The sequence below is a fragment of the Diceros bicornis genome, chromosome 3, assembly GCF_020826845.1.
Source record: "Diceros bicornis minor isolate mBicDic1 chromosome 3, mDicBic1.mat.cur, whole genome shotgun sequence".
Taxonomy (NCBI): Eukaryota; Metazoa; Chordata; class Mammalia; order Perissodactyla; family Rhinocerotidae; genus Diceros; species Diceros bicornis.
Window position 1 is genome coordinate 28461328 of NC_080742.1, and position 15395 is coordinate 28476722.

The 15395-nt window shown below is 39.2% G+C and overlaps 1 protein-coding gene across 4 annotated transcripts in view; it reads left to right on the forward strand.

The window, feature by feature from the left end:
- Positions 1 to 15395, forward strand: part of CDK14 (cyclin dependent kinase 14) — a 537486-nt gene that overhangs the window by 102054 nt on the left and 420037 nt on the right. The window contains exon 1 of one of the 4 annotated variants that reach the window (XM_058525227.1): positions 14774 to 14807. The exons of the other annotated variants lie outside the window; for them this stretch is intronic. The gene's annotated coding sequence lies outside the window, so the exon portion shown is untranslated. Of the gene's footprint in view, positions 1 to 14773; positions 14808 to 15395 lie in introns of those variants that run through there. 4 annotated transcript variants of the gene reach the window in all.

The following is a 15395-nucleotide window of genomic DNA, read 5'->3' on the forward strand; positions in this document are numbered from 1 at the left end:
AAGTACATAAGATTTGTATTTGAAGAAGAACTTTTTGTAAGATTTTTGAATGAGCTTTTGTGTTGCAGAAAAAAAAGTTCGGTATCTTCACAGAGTCATTCAAAAGGATGAAGGTGAAGATGGTTTGCACATGGCGGGTGGCAGAGATGATTCCTTTAAAACAATTAGGATGTGGAGGGAAAATGCTTTTCCCTGAGCTTTCTGGTTATAAGTGTGCACCCAGTCTTGGGAGCTATGGGAATGATGGCCACTCACCATTGACACAGTAGTTACTTCCTTTTGTACTTGAATTTCTTAATTAAGTGAATATCTATGGGATCGGATTTCATGCCTGACTTTTTTTATTTCTTGCCTAACAGATTTTTCAGTTGTATCCTTGTGTCTTAATCTAATTTATGCTCTTTTGTGGTTCTGTTTTCTGAGGATAGGAGACTTTAAGCAAGGATGAATTGTAGATCAACCACTCTCCTGTAGGGGTCGCTATGAGAGTAGCAGTTTGGCATGCTTCCTTGCCACCCAGCACTGTGTGGTATGACTTGACACAATTAGCCTAAAGAGTGTGAGATCTGGTTTGTGTTGGTATTTTACTTATGAGGGTGGTCTGAGCTCTAACCCCACCAAGAATTCTGCAGGCTCATAAGTATGTATTTTATCACTTTAGTTCTGTAACTGCTACACCTGTGCATTTTTTTTTACCTCATGTACTTGGTGCATAGTTATTTTAGAGTTCTCATTATACTGCATTTGCGTATCATAAATAGATGCACATAGACACATTAAACCATTTCACTGGCTTTTGCAGCGTGAATAATGGTAGCCTACACTTGGCCTTCTGTAGGACCTCAGGTTATTGTTTAATGGGGTTGTCATTCAAGACACTGGCTTTCTCCAGTGCTTTTAAAAAATTGAATTGAGCATGATGAGGTGCATTCCCTTGATTAAATGCTCTTCCTCCTATGCAGTCACCATTAGCTGTTTGGCTCCTGTTCTGTATTCTTTTGAAGCAGCCCCGCATTGCAAATCAATATCTCTCTGAAGAGACCAAGTGTTGTGAATTGCCTGGACAGCATATGCACGGTTACTTGGGCTGCAGTGCTGCTGCAGAGCCCGTTTACTCTGCCTTCCTGGGAACTCCACAGGCAAGTCCATCGTGTTTGGAGAAAAAATAATTAGATTTTTTGGGGAAAAAATCTGTACTGTTCAAGCTATTGATACTGAATGTTAGCATGTCCTTTGTGTTCTTCCGAACCATTTTTGGTCCTATTCCGCTGAGATTAGCTTCTCTTAGGTGATATCTGGGTTTTTTTCTTTTTTTTTTTTCCCTGCTTCTGCTTCCCCCTTTCTTGGTTGTAGTACGGCCGTACCATTTCAGCTTGCTAGTGCAGAAAGATGTGAATTCAGTTGCTGTATGAGCCTGGCCTGGCGCAAACACATTGCCAGAGACATGTTAAAGAGTTCCAGGTGAATCGAGCCTGAGAGAGACAACAGCAAAACGGTAAGACGGAGCATGCTTAAAATTAGAGCAAGGGTTTTAATTTGGAGCATCTCGGCAAGTGTGAATCCTGACTCACTCATTTACAACTTGAAAAGGATTCATTTTATGCATGTCTTTTTACTCACCGTCTTCTGTTTAACTGACAATCATCACAAATTGATCAAGGGGGCATTTACATCAGGGATCTGACAGAGGTTACTCATGGGAGAGTCTCTTGAGGCTCCCGAGGCTGCTGCTTCTAGTTTGTAAACACCAGTAGCCGTGATAAGATGAGGAAAAGATTTAGCAACGGTGTTTCTTTGCCATAGCTGAGTCTTATTTCTTCTGAAACTTGTCTTGTTTATTATAGCTGAAAGAGATCTTACAGATTGTTTTGCCTGGCTATGCTTGGCTGAATGCCCTCTGAGTCAAGCGAGTGAAGGACGGGAGACCACTTTTTTCATTTGGGTAAACTGATGTCCATGAATTTGCTGGATTGGATCTGAGTGGAATGAGCATCCCTAATATATTAGGGATCCGAGGCTTCCTCCCTGCTTATCCCACCCCTTATCCTTCTGGAGCATAGAAATGCACCTGCTTTAAGCGTGTGCTGCCTGGCAGAGGTCAGTGTGCTGGTATTTTGCATCATTATACCTGTAGTGGTTATGCTTTCATGTACGGAAGTGATAATCCTTCATGCAGTTCTGCTTGAAGTACTGGCTCTCAGAGTGGACTGTTAGCATTTTGGATACTAATGGAGAACCCTTGCATGCATGAAGGACCGGGGCAGCAAACAGCCTACTCCAAAATGATGCTTACCTGCTCATGAAGAAGATAACAGTTGAGAGACAGAAATGTAAACCTTGATATCTACAGAGGTTGAATTCCTATTTCCTTTATTTGGCACACAGTATTGGGGGTGGGGGCAGATGAAGTTGAAGGACATGTTTTAATGTTGTTCAAAGTGAGACCACTACGTTACACGGTCCTGGTGAGTTTATAAGGATCCATCTATTACATGGGTGCTGAAAGTTAAGGATGTCAGCATTTGATTTTTTGCTTTAAAAATATTCTACTTATGTGTACTTTAACTCAGTAATTCACATAAAATATAAATGATGTAGGTGGTGAATATCAGTTGAGAAAATCATCAGTAACTTGTAGCATGTTGGGCATGTCACTTGTGTATAATTTTGTGACATAAGTATTTTTAAGAAAAACACCTGATTACTTGATAGACTAATCGAGAGAAATATTGATAATATGTTAGGGTTCTCGAGAACTTTTTGGGGGGAGGAGCCTTAAATATGCTCCTTTATTCACTCAATTATTTACTGTAAACGTTGGACGTTGATTTTTGGGAATGAATATTTGGATTTTATTCAAAAGAGTGTTCAAATTTTCTTTTATTTTGACCATTTATTATTTCCTAAAAAGTCAGGATGGACTATAAGTTATTCTTTTCCATACTTTAGTTGTTCTTTTTTTAAAACTCTTTTTCCATTCAGAAGATGATGTGCCCTGTGTTTGCTGTTTCTTTTTCTGAGAGTGATGTGTCCTAGCTATTTATATTTTTACCTTCACTTTATGTAAACCGTGAGGTTTATTTTTTGACCCTGTGACAGAAGGAATTGTACATTTGCAAAAAGTAAGTAATTTTTGAAAAGGGGAATAGTAGAGCAGTAATATGGCATTGATTTTACAATTACACAATTTTTTCTTTTTTTTTTTTTTAACTGAGGAAGATATGCCCTGAGTTAACATCTGTTGCCAATCCTCCTCTTTTTTTGCTTGAGGAAGATTAGCCCTGAGCTAACATCTGTGCCAATCTTCCTCCTTTTTTTTTTTTTCTGTATATGGGACAACACCACAGCATGGCTGTCGAGTGGAGTAGATCTGTGCCTGGGATCTGAACCCATGAACCTGGGTCGCTGAAGCGGAACATGCAGGACTTTAACCACTCGGCCTCGGGGCTGGGTCCACAATTACACAATTTTTTATTCCCTATTCTGCAAACATTTATTAGCCATCTACTATGTGTAAGATATGCTGTGACAGAAGTACAGATGAAATAGATGTACACCCTTCCTTGAAGGAGCTTAGATATAATAGCATTGGTATTTTTCTCTGGAATATGCTCCATTATACTTTCTCATGAATAAATAAATCTGATGCTTTTTAAATATTATATTTCCTACTTAGGAGAATCATTCCTCTATTTTCTTTTAATCACTTATTTATTAAACAAACATTTATGGAGAGTCTACTGTTTAACAGTGTAACTACTGTGTAACAGTGAGTAAAACAGATCTGGTCCCTGTCCTCATGGAACTTACAATCTACTTCTTTTAAAAATATTTTACAGAGAAATTTGAGAGCAAGTTTTTTGTTCATTTTGGGCAGTTATAAAATACTCTATGCTTTGACTTTTTTCATGTTTTTATTGTGGTATAAAATATACAGAACAAAATTTACGATTTTAACCATTTTTAAGTATACAATTTATGGGCAGTAAGTAAATTCACAGTGTTTTGTTATCATCACCACTATCCATTTGCAGAACTTCTTCATCATCCCAAACAGAAATTTTGTACCCATTAAACAATAACTTCCTATTCTCCCTCCCCCTAGCGGCTGGTAATCTCTAGTCTACTTTCTTTGCCTATGAATTGGCCTATTCTAGGTACCTGATATCACATCAAGTGGAATCATACAGTATTTGTCCTTTTGTATTTGGTTCATTTCACTTAGCATGTTTTCAAGGTTTGACCATGTCCAAGGTTTGTCCAACCATTTCAAGGTTGTCCAAGGTTTTAGCATGTATCAGAATTTCATTCTGATGAAATTTATATGGAAAAGACAGCAATTTTCCCCCATTGCATGATTTTACTAAATCACATTTCCACTTGGACACCATAATTGATAATTTGGAGGTACTAAAAATAAAAGCCTGTGGAGAGGGACAAGGAATGAGGAATAGAGGTGCACTGAAGGAATGATCTATGGATATATTACATTTGGATTCTTTACATGGCCTGGTAATTGATCATGGTAATTGGACTACTTATATTTTCATGTCACTTCTTTGCTGAGAGAGAGCAACAATCAACTGATATTCATTGAGAGGCTAGACTGTGGCTTTTGTCATGATTAACATTTGAATTTCACCCGCTCTGCTTCTACTCCCTTAGTCTATCTAACTTTATAAGCAAAGACTGATCGTGTTAGGGTCCTCTTACAGATCGGAGACTCTTAGAACTGACAGATACTTCAGCAATTGTGTTACCTAATTGGCTCATCATCATTCACTCAGCCAGTGGGAGAGTGAGACTTCTCCGTCTCCTGATGCCCACGGCAAGCCTTCTTTCACTCCCCAGTGCTGTTTTCGGTGGACACTCAATCCCAAAGCCCCAGGTATCCTCTGAGTTAGACAGAAAGGAATGAGAGAGGGTGTAAGCTTGAAGCCATATTAAGCAGTTTTCCACTGGATGAGGTGAGCTTGGCTTCATCAATATAGCATTCTGTTTCTCAGATTTCTTCCTGATACTGCTTCTCTTAAATCCAGATTGCTTTTTCTGATGGAGGATCCTTTTTAGAAAGCCAAGTGAAGGCCTCCAAAGCTGTCCATTTATCTGCCATGGACCGATTTGATGATTCTTAGACTAGGTCAGTCAGCAGTTTGTATCCATGCCTTTAACATGCTATTCAGGAAAGAGACATATGTGGAGGAGGAAGATTCAACATGGCTATGTCTAATGCCAGAGTCCTTCTATCTTCCCCATCAGCCTGTCCTTCTTCATGAATCTTGTTACTTTTTGTCCTCCTAACTACCTTGCTTTTCAGGCCTGACTTTTGATATCAGGCTGATTCAGAATCAAATCAGTAAAAAGCATGTTAAATTTGGGTGGTGAAAGTAGGAGAGAGGAGAAGAGGACGGGTCAGAAAACCTTAAACTGTAGAGCAGTTATTTTGCTCAGCTTTAAAAGTGTTTTTCTTTTGCATCAGGGGAAGAGAGATGAGAGAAGTACTGCAGACCAGGTCTGTCCTTTGCCTGTTTCTCTCGGGATCTGAGTCCCAGGGAACATGTTGGGAACACAGCCTGGTGGGCAAGAGCTTGGGCTTTGTAGTCAGTGTCCTGGAACAAATCGCGTTTCCTCTGCTTACTCTCTGTGTGACCTTGGACATGTTACTTAGTTCTTATGTGTCTCAATTTAGTCATCTCTAAGATTGGGATAATAATAGTACCTCATGAGACTGTTGTAGAGATTAATTGAGAAACTACTTGTAAAGCATTATTTTCATGGTAACTATTATGTAATAAGAGCTCAATAATAGCCCTCATCGTCATTGTCATCATCATCTAGAAATCTTTAATTTCCATCTCTCTTTTCTATGAACTTGCGTTATATCTTGCCCAAGATCCTTCTGCAGTTTGCTTGGTTATTGAGCATATATGACAGTTTCTTAGTGTTATTGGGTTTGATTGGGTAAAAGGAGGGTGTGAAAGAATGCTCCAGTCTTCTGTTTATCATCTGGCAGGTTTTGGAAGGGTATATAATTCTACAGACTTCCTCTGCTGCCCAACTGATACAAGCTTGCCCCAGTAGCTTATTCCTCAGCTAAATGAGATCTCGCTAAAAATACAAAGATGACAGTGAAATGCTCCTGGAAGCACTGGGGTTTGTTTTCAGGTGGCAGACAAGCAGCAGGATGTGTGTATCCCGCTTCTCTGCTCTATTCACCTTGGATATCTCAGTTAGGATTCACTATTGACTTTTTTCAGTCGTAGGAAAGGCTTACAGAACCAGTCCCCATGAAATCAGTTAGGACTTTATTATTAATGGATTGCTGTCAGATTTATTATTGCTGAAATTTTCGCTCTTTGCAATAGATGGACCAATTGTTAAAGGTGCATTGAGAGATACTTCCATTTTCTCCCCAAAGGTTCATTGCTCCTGTGTTTCTCTTCATAAGCTCTGCATGGTTAGTGACCCATATATGATTCTCTGAAAATTTTAAGAGCTTCAAAAGTCAATCCTATGTTGAGCGATGCCCTATATTTTTTTGAATCCTTTGGTGGGTGGGCATCTAGATTTATTTTATTAGAATAAAAACGTTAAACTTTTAAACTTTGTAACATCACTCTTGACATTAATCACTATTATCAAAGCATTAATAATGCATTTAAATTTTATTAAAAAGATAGTAATTGCAGGTGAGGGGATATAAGTTGTATTCATTTATATAGCCATCTGTTTCAGAGTAAGAAGATAGTACACAATTTTATTTCTCTTTCAGGGAAGGAATTTAAAAATATTTATAACTTTTATTTTTAAATGCTGTTCATATGGTTACCAGGGGAAAGAAATTCAGGTCCTAATGGATCAGTCAGTACCTCCAGTAGTGTTTTCTTTTCAGTTTTCATTTTTAATGTTATTGTGCCTTCTGGATGCTTTACCTTACATGAGGGACAGAATAGCGAGCTACAGATATTTGAAAGGTATAAACGTGAAGGGAGAACTAGCCTGGTTTAGTACAAAGAAGCTATGAGTGGTGCAGTGAAACTCAGAAGAGAAACAAAATGGAATTCAGAAGACACCTGAGACTGTTGTTTGCACAGCCTTTGAGACAAATGACGGCTTCTCCAGTCCTCAAGATGTTAAAAAAAAACAATCCTCAAACAGTAAGCATATGTGTACAGGTAGAAAGCATCCTGGACCATGTTGTTGATTTCACACATCTATGAATATGAGTTCAGCCTGGTCTGTTTATTGGTTATTAGTGCTTCTGACATGGTAGGTGTTTTAAAATTGCCGTAGTTAATATTGGTCAGTCCCCCTTGCCAGGTTATTTCATAGCTGTGCACTGTGTGGGGTCCTTTGAAAACGCACTCTGGTTTCTCCTTCTCAGGTAGAAACCAAGACAAAACCTAATAAAAAGAAAAGCCATATTTAAACCTGTAAATTCTATGAGAGATGGGAAAAAAGTCCCTATGTGCAGGAACAGACTTTTTCTTTTCTAGAATAAGAGCTTTAAAGGAAGTGTCTTGATGAAGAAACTAATTAGCCATGCAGTGTGTGCCACTTTGTGTAGCTTGATTCTTCTGTTTTGTCAAGAATGGGTATTCTACTTCCCCACTGCAGCTGTAGGAATTTTGTAGGTTGGAATAGGCTTTTGCTTTGTGGGATCTCAACAAAGCCACTCCCTTGCTCTGCATGAGGATTCTCATTTCTTGTGCCCCATTTCATGTGCCTCCGGCTATAAATGGGAGGAGGAGGCAATATGGATGCCAATTCTAATATTTCTCCTCCCAACACTATGTTTTCACTTGGCCATATGATATGAACACTACCCTGACTCTGTCTTTTTTCCATGATGGAATTTTAACCAGTATATAATTATGGATGTCAAATGGAAGTTAGTAAGTTTTTAGTGGAAACAGTGACCAAAATACACCCAGACTTCCACAGAATTGCTATGTGCTTCTGTTTGGGAATAGGGGTTCATGTCTTTTCTCCAATGTGGGGTGGCAAGTATTCAGTAGTTATGCCGTGTAAGCAAAGGGCTTTTGTTTCCCCTGCCAGTGGAGAACTTGTTTTAGGATACATGGTACTCTTCACAAATGTAAGTTCCTCTTAAAATTTCATTTCTGGATCTTGAAGTGACTTCCTTCTAATTTTTTTTTTCAAAGCTACCAAATAAACTGTGGTAAATAAAGAGCAAAGCAAGATTCTGGGTTCAGTTCTCCTTAGAATAATTTTGTGGTAATATTTTTCATAGATATGGTGGCCAATGGCTAAACAATGCTTCTGTGTTAGAAACACATAAATCCATAAATTTCTATGCAGGAAGTAATGTTACATATGCTGTTATAACCCATGTGTATTTTTCTTTCTCTACTCCTCACTCATTTCAATCCCATTGCTTTTGTAAAATTCATAAATATATTGGGAGTACCCAATGTAAATATGTTGGATGTATCTTACTAGAATATTTTATTTCAGAGTTCGAGATTATATTAACGAATTATCTGAAATTATTATGATCTTTTGTGGGAAGTTTGAGAAAAAAGTTACCCAAGGATTATCACTCATATCGTACCTAGATAGACTGAAACAAATTTTGCCTGTCAAAGACTTGACCTCTCTCACAATGTCAATCTCTTATTTGACCATAGCAGTAGACTCTATCATTATGTGGTTTAGAGCACTGGGCCTCAAACTTGAAAATGCACACAAATCCCCTGGGGATCTTGTTCAAATGCAGGTTCTGACTCAGTGGGACTATTGGGTAGGGCAAGGTGGAGACCCCAGGTGATGCCAATGCTGCTGGTCTGCAAGCAGCAAGGGGTTAGAGAATATTCCAGATGAAATCTTGATCCCCAAAGATAACTACATTCCAAAAAACTTATACAGGCCACAACTAACAATAGAGATGATATTTCTGCCTTTACTATGAATGTTCGTTAAACTTTATGTTAAATTTATCATTATGATTTGGACGAAATAAAGAACCTAGAGGTCAGTCAAGGAATATATGCATCTATCTATGCCAGCCTGTAAGCAAAACGGTACCTCTTATATCTAAATCAAGTGTATAATTATAACAGAAGGGACAGCAGCTAAATAAAATCGTTTTAGAAATATATATTACAGTCTAAGCTGCTGGGAAGTCCACCTAAATATTTCTTAATAGAATTAGCAAAACAATGATCAAGCCTCTTGGTAGTAAGCCTTGCAGCTTGTAACTGCAAGGGTTGTAACAAAACTACAGTCGCTGAAGCCGCATAAAGGAATGTAAGGTCCTCAAGAGTTCTCCATTCAGCTGTGTCCATTAGCCGATGGATTCAAGATTTAAATGAAATTAGGTCAGATCCCAAAGAAACCAGTCAGTAGAAAAACAAGCATTTTTAAATTAAATCACAATAATAGACATTGAGTTCTGGTGAGTTGGAACAGCTGGGGAAAGGCTCTTCGTTGAGTGGAAAAAATCTCGCTCAGAAGGTGCCTCGTTGTTATACAGTTTCTTTGGACTAATTTTTTTAATGGCCTGTGTTTGGTTAAAGGGGAAGACTTATAATAAGGAAAACAATCTGTCTTTGAGTAAATATTAACAGAACACCCACTGCATGCTGTCTTTTGGGCTTTGGGAACATTAAAGAAATGGAAGATATGGTTTCTGTGCTCAGGGTGTTTACAGTCTGGTCATAGAAATATAATGAACACATGAGAAACAGAGCAAAATGAAGACCTTCTAGCGCCCCAGTAAAATAAACCAAACACGTGAAAGCAAATCCCATAGTCAGTTATGTGAAAATATGTAAGACAGCATATGTTTAAGTGACAAATTCCGAGGTACAACTAAAAATGACGTAGTTCTTAGTGAGGGCATTTTGGTTACAACAGTGAGAGTGACGTAGGGGCACCACCAGCGTTTAGTAGACAGAACCAGGGTTGCCAAACTTTCTACACTCTGGCTGCTGTAGCATCCTGCTCACAAATCATTCCTCAGCCAAAAGGCCCCGGATGCCATGACTGAGAAACAATGCCAGGGTTGAGTTAGAGAAGATAGACTGGAGCTATCCACAGGAGGGTTCATGGTGTGAAACCTGTCTGTCTCCTTTCTAAACCCTAAAATCCTAAGGGAAATGGAACAGAAGAGGAAGCACAAAGAAGTGAATGTGTGTGTCTGGCTTTATCTAGTTCAGCTATTTAAAATCATTTACCAGCTGTAAGCTGCCGTCTAGAGTTTGTAATAGAACAGTCAAGCTGTGAAAGACCTTAAGAGCTGTTGACTCCAGCTGTATCATTTTACAGATGAGAAGACTGAGACCCAGAGAGTTTAGTGACTTGTTCTAAGTCACTTAGTTCTGACTTGTGTGGGCAGCAGGCTTGCCTGTATATCAGCTAATGTTCTGAAGGTGATTTTAGGCAAGATCTTGGTTCTGACAAAACATAGCTATAAGTAAAAATGCACTCATGCGTGTATCCTCTATATACATATAGATAACATATCTCATATCTCTGCTTCATGTAGCCATTCACACTGCCACCTCTGCACACACACACACACGCAGGTGAGAAAAGGGAAGACTACAAGCAAAGAGAAGACAGCATACTTTTAGATCTTGCAGGTTTAGGTTAGATATGAAGGCAGCTGTCATGGGTTATGATCCCAGTGGCATTAGAAATTCCTCCTACACTCTCCCCTCATTTCCCCTCCCCACCTTAATGCCTTACCCACCTATCCCCTGATAGCTGAAATTCCTTTTTTTACAAGGGATGAGGCTTTTTATTTTCTATAATGCTTAAAGTTCAAATAATTCTGGGAGAGGTAATACTCTGATTTCAAAGTGTTCAAAAATTGTAAATGACTGATGATGCTTTTTTTACTGGGAACAGATTTTTGAGAGAAGGTAGAGTAGGAGAAAGCCGTGGGGCCCTCACGGGGTAACGGACAAGGGGAAAAACAAATGTAAGAGGTTGTTTCAGCGTCAAGATTTTTGTTTATTTCAGTTTTGCATTGGGCCTGTCATGAATATGCCACTCTTGAATGTCAAAAGACCATGACTTAAGTTTACTGACTCATGCATGTCACATATCTGCTGTGGGTCTACTTGAAGTCTTTTAAATGAATTCTTTTGCTAGTGTCTGCCTTCATGAAGAGTGTAGAGGGAAGAAGTAGAGATCACACTCTGAACTCGGTAAAATGCCGATCACCAGAAAATAGTTGATTCAAAGGGACAATTTTCAGCCCGAATGAATTCACTTGAAATGAATGCCAACCTTTACTGAATTAAGTTGTGCTCTTTCAGATCCACTGCTGTGAGTTTGGTAGACAGTTGTCTGGATTTTACATAGCTCGAAGCTAAAATTGTAGGTCAAACTGTGACTTTTGGAGCCTCCAACACAGTTCGAATTTCTAACAATTTTTACTGAGTTCTGAGTCTGCCAGCTAATGTATAGACCCCCTGCTAATGATGAGTGGACGGAAATAATTGATTCAGGTGAACACCCAGATGTGTGGTTGCATCTCTAACTTTTTTGGAAATTCTAGGTTCTGTTGAATTTACTGGAAAAAATAAAAGAACTGAAGTTTATTTTGGTATTTGGGAGGATTTCTTCTTTTTATCTGTTTTCAAGTACCATGAGACATCCCAGCTTATGTGAGTTTTGTCACTTCAGCTTCTAAATGGAACAAGGAAGTGTGGAAAAATGCAGTCATAAAGAAAACATATCCTTAATTCTCGGTAATATTGGAATGTCTGTTGTTTTCAGGCGGTACTGAGAGCACAGCTGTCTACTGAGGTTGGCCTTGGGCAGAGATACCAAAGTGTTTTTTTCTGGCCCTATGAGTTGAGAAAGCTACTTTTAACCTATGGAAGCCCCTTACTTTCCATGAGTTATCCAAAACCCATACTAGACCCTTCAAGTAGAGATTTGAAGGAAAAGGTACTCCCGAAGGCTATAAAATGAGTAGAAAACACAGTCTTTGCCCTTAGAGGAGACATTCAGGTTGTTGAGGTTAAATATCACAAAAAGAATAATTACAATCCAGGGTACGCAAAATATTGGAGCAGATTAATGCACAATCACTAGGGTGAATTCTTAATAAAGGATTGGTCTGAGTGGGTGGGATTTAATCAACAAGGGCTTCTGAGCAAAGGTAATTTGAGATGAGTCTTGCAGAATATGGTGGGTCCATGCTTGGTGTGGGAGGAAGTCTACGGCTTGGTGTGTCCAATGCTGAGGGCACTAACAAAGTATGTGTAGGGCCGGCCCCGTGGCTTGGCGGTTAAGCGCGCGCGCTCCGCTGCTGGCGGCCCGGGTTCGGATCCCGCGCACCGACGCACCGCTTCTCCGGCCATGCTGAGGCGGCATCCCACATACAGCAACTAGAAGGATGTGCAGCTATGACATGCAACTATCTACTGGGGCTTTGGGGGAAAAATAAATAAATAAATAAAATCTTTTAAAAAACAAAACAAAACAAGAAAAAACAAAGTATGTGTAAAGGACGATGAAAGCTGATGGTGTATGGAATGTCCAAGGGTCTTCTGTGCCTGGAACATCCACAGCTAGTGGCCTTTGTACTTGGCCAAGTGCCCACGTCCTTAAAAATATATATAGCTAATAAATGTAATGTTGAAAACTATTTGTTTCAATCTATTTAAACATTACTGACTTAATCAAATTCCCTTAACTTCAAATACTGATTATTTTAACATATTTCAGATACCTTAAACAAAGAAAACATGCACAATTATGATTATTGCAGTTTATATTACTACACCCATTCATCCTATTTTAAAACACCAATGCTGTGGGTTTAATTAATTTCATTATTATTTCTATATTTCTTTTCATACTTTCCTAGGGTTATAGATCTACTTTTTTGGATTCCTTCCAGGGGTTTCGGTAATAATATTTTTTGAATCTTTTTGGGGTTGTGTAATCTGTACAAATCCGTAAGTAAAACAAATGCCTTCTCGGAATAGCCGGGGTTACGGAATCTGAGTTGTTGACTGTTGGGGTCTTGGTTGCTTCTTCCTAAGTGATTCAGATCTGAGTCACTGGTTTGCAGTCAAGTTGAGTTTTCTTTTTAAGGGTTAAATTTCACTTAGTTATTAAAATTTAACTTATTTTCAAAAAATGGCTTCCACATTGGTTTCACTTAAGTTTTCAATCTGGTGTCTTTCCACCAGATGCTTTCTTTGTCAAATGTTGCTTAGGCAACACCACATACCCTTTAGTCTATTATAGTGTTATAATGACCTGGTCTGTCATTGGAACATCCTGTGCTGCTGCTCTTTCTACACTTGTGCTGCTTAGACCCTCTCTCCACAGCCCCTGATCAATCATTCCTTTTCTTGCTACAGTTCCTACTTTTTCTAGCACTGTTTGACTTACAGTTCCATGTGTTGAAACCAACCAGATCCTATTATATCCATCCTTCTTTTATATTATAACTGCCATTTGCGCTTTATATTACCTTTTTGTCTTGAAATCATAATGAACTCATGGTCTTTCGGTAACTCAACTTGTTCCATTTAACGGTAATTTGATTTTCCTTTTGATGCTCTAATACATAATCACAGTTTGGCCAGTAGGAATGCCTATAGGCAGATTCCTTTTTCCTTCTAGCATTGTCCTTGACATTTTTGAAAGGATTCTAGTTTTGTGGTAACAGCTGGATATTTCACAGCTGTTTTGTGCTTCCTGCCTGTGAACTGGAATCAGGTTACCTTCCAAGGATTTCTCTTTTTTCAAAGTGGACAATTGGAACATAGACCAAAATCTGGGCACTAGTGGTGCACATGAAAGTTAGTAGTGGATCAAAGGGCTACTATTTGGTGGTTGGAAAAAGCTGCCTTTTTGAGGTTATGGGTTCCCATTGATTTTTTTCCAATTTGACATATCATATTTCAGTCTCCCAGTTTTGTTATAGTCTGAGGTTAAATCTGTCATCAAGACTTCCTACTGCACTGACCGTAAGCATTTTGTTGTGAGAAGAAAGACAGATTCTGTTTGGGGAGGGGAAATGTTTATTTAAATTACTGACAGGTAGATAGAAGGATTCAAATGAAGACTTGGGCATTGGGGAGGAGCCCCAGTGTATAATCTGGTTTCTGGACCCCTCTTTTAGTGCTAGGCCTTAGGTCTGTTCACTCTTCTCTTCACATACCCTGGGTACTTCAATAATTTTATTCCAAGAGCTGCCAGACATTGCAGTTTTCTAGGGGGAATAAGCATGATTCTTACTTCACCTTGCCTGCAGCCTTCTCTAGACCGAACCCCGCCCTCTTCTTTTCAGGGTTTGCCGGGTGAGTTGCCTCACAAGTTCCTGAGGTCAACAAGGCTGATTTCCCCCTGTCTTTATGGCCTGGATTCTGCTTTGCTCGTGGTTAACAGAGATGGCCAGATCACATTTAAATTGTTTGTCCTAAATATTGAAAACTTGAAACTTTTCCAGACAGTCACTTTGCCCTATGTGGAAAACTCAAGCATAGATTACTTTCCTGGATGAAGATGCATGCACAAAGCAGGTGCTGATACTGATTATTCGCACAAACCCTGGGCAAAGTGGAGGCCAGCATAATTGTGTATAAACTTAATTATGTGGAGAACTTATTCGTGGGCTTTATAGTGCTGATGGAGTCACATCATATAGAAAACTCTCAATATATGGTCATTTATTGATAGTAGTCATAAGCATCATCACTTATTGTCTCCTAGATCTGATACAGTGTATCAAATTTGGAAAGTGGTATCTGCAACATGTTCCTAAGAACATTCTGCTCAAACATCAAAGTGCTGCAAGCAATTTCAGTAAAGTGAGTGTATTAGTTTTCTATTGCTGTGTAACGCATTACGACAAACTTACTAACTGATCTTGCAGTTTCTGTAGGTTAGAAGTCCAGGCATAGTGTAGCTGGCTTCTCTGCCCTAAGTCTCACTGGGCTGAAATCAAGGTGTTGGCCACAGTTGTGATTCTCACCTGGGACTCAGGATCATCTTACAAGCTCACTAGTTGTTGGCAGAACTCATTTTCTTGTGGTTGTAGGGCAGTGGTTCCCATTTTCCTTATAGCTGTTAGCCAGTGACCACTCTCAGCTCTCAGAGGCTGCCCTACAGTTCTGTGCCATTTGGCCCCCATAGGCAGTTCACAGCATGAAATGTTTGCTTTCTTCCAGGCTAGCCAGATCACATCTCCCTGACTTGCTCTTCTGCGATTAGCTGGAGAAAACACTCTGCTTTTAAAAGGCTCACCTGATTAGGTCAGGCCCACCCAAGGTTGTCTCCCATTAGCCATATCACATAACATAATCATGGGAGTGATAGCTCATCATATTCACATTCAAAGGGGAGGAGATTATTCAAAGGTGAGGGACATTGAATGTCATTTTAGAATTCTGCCTATC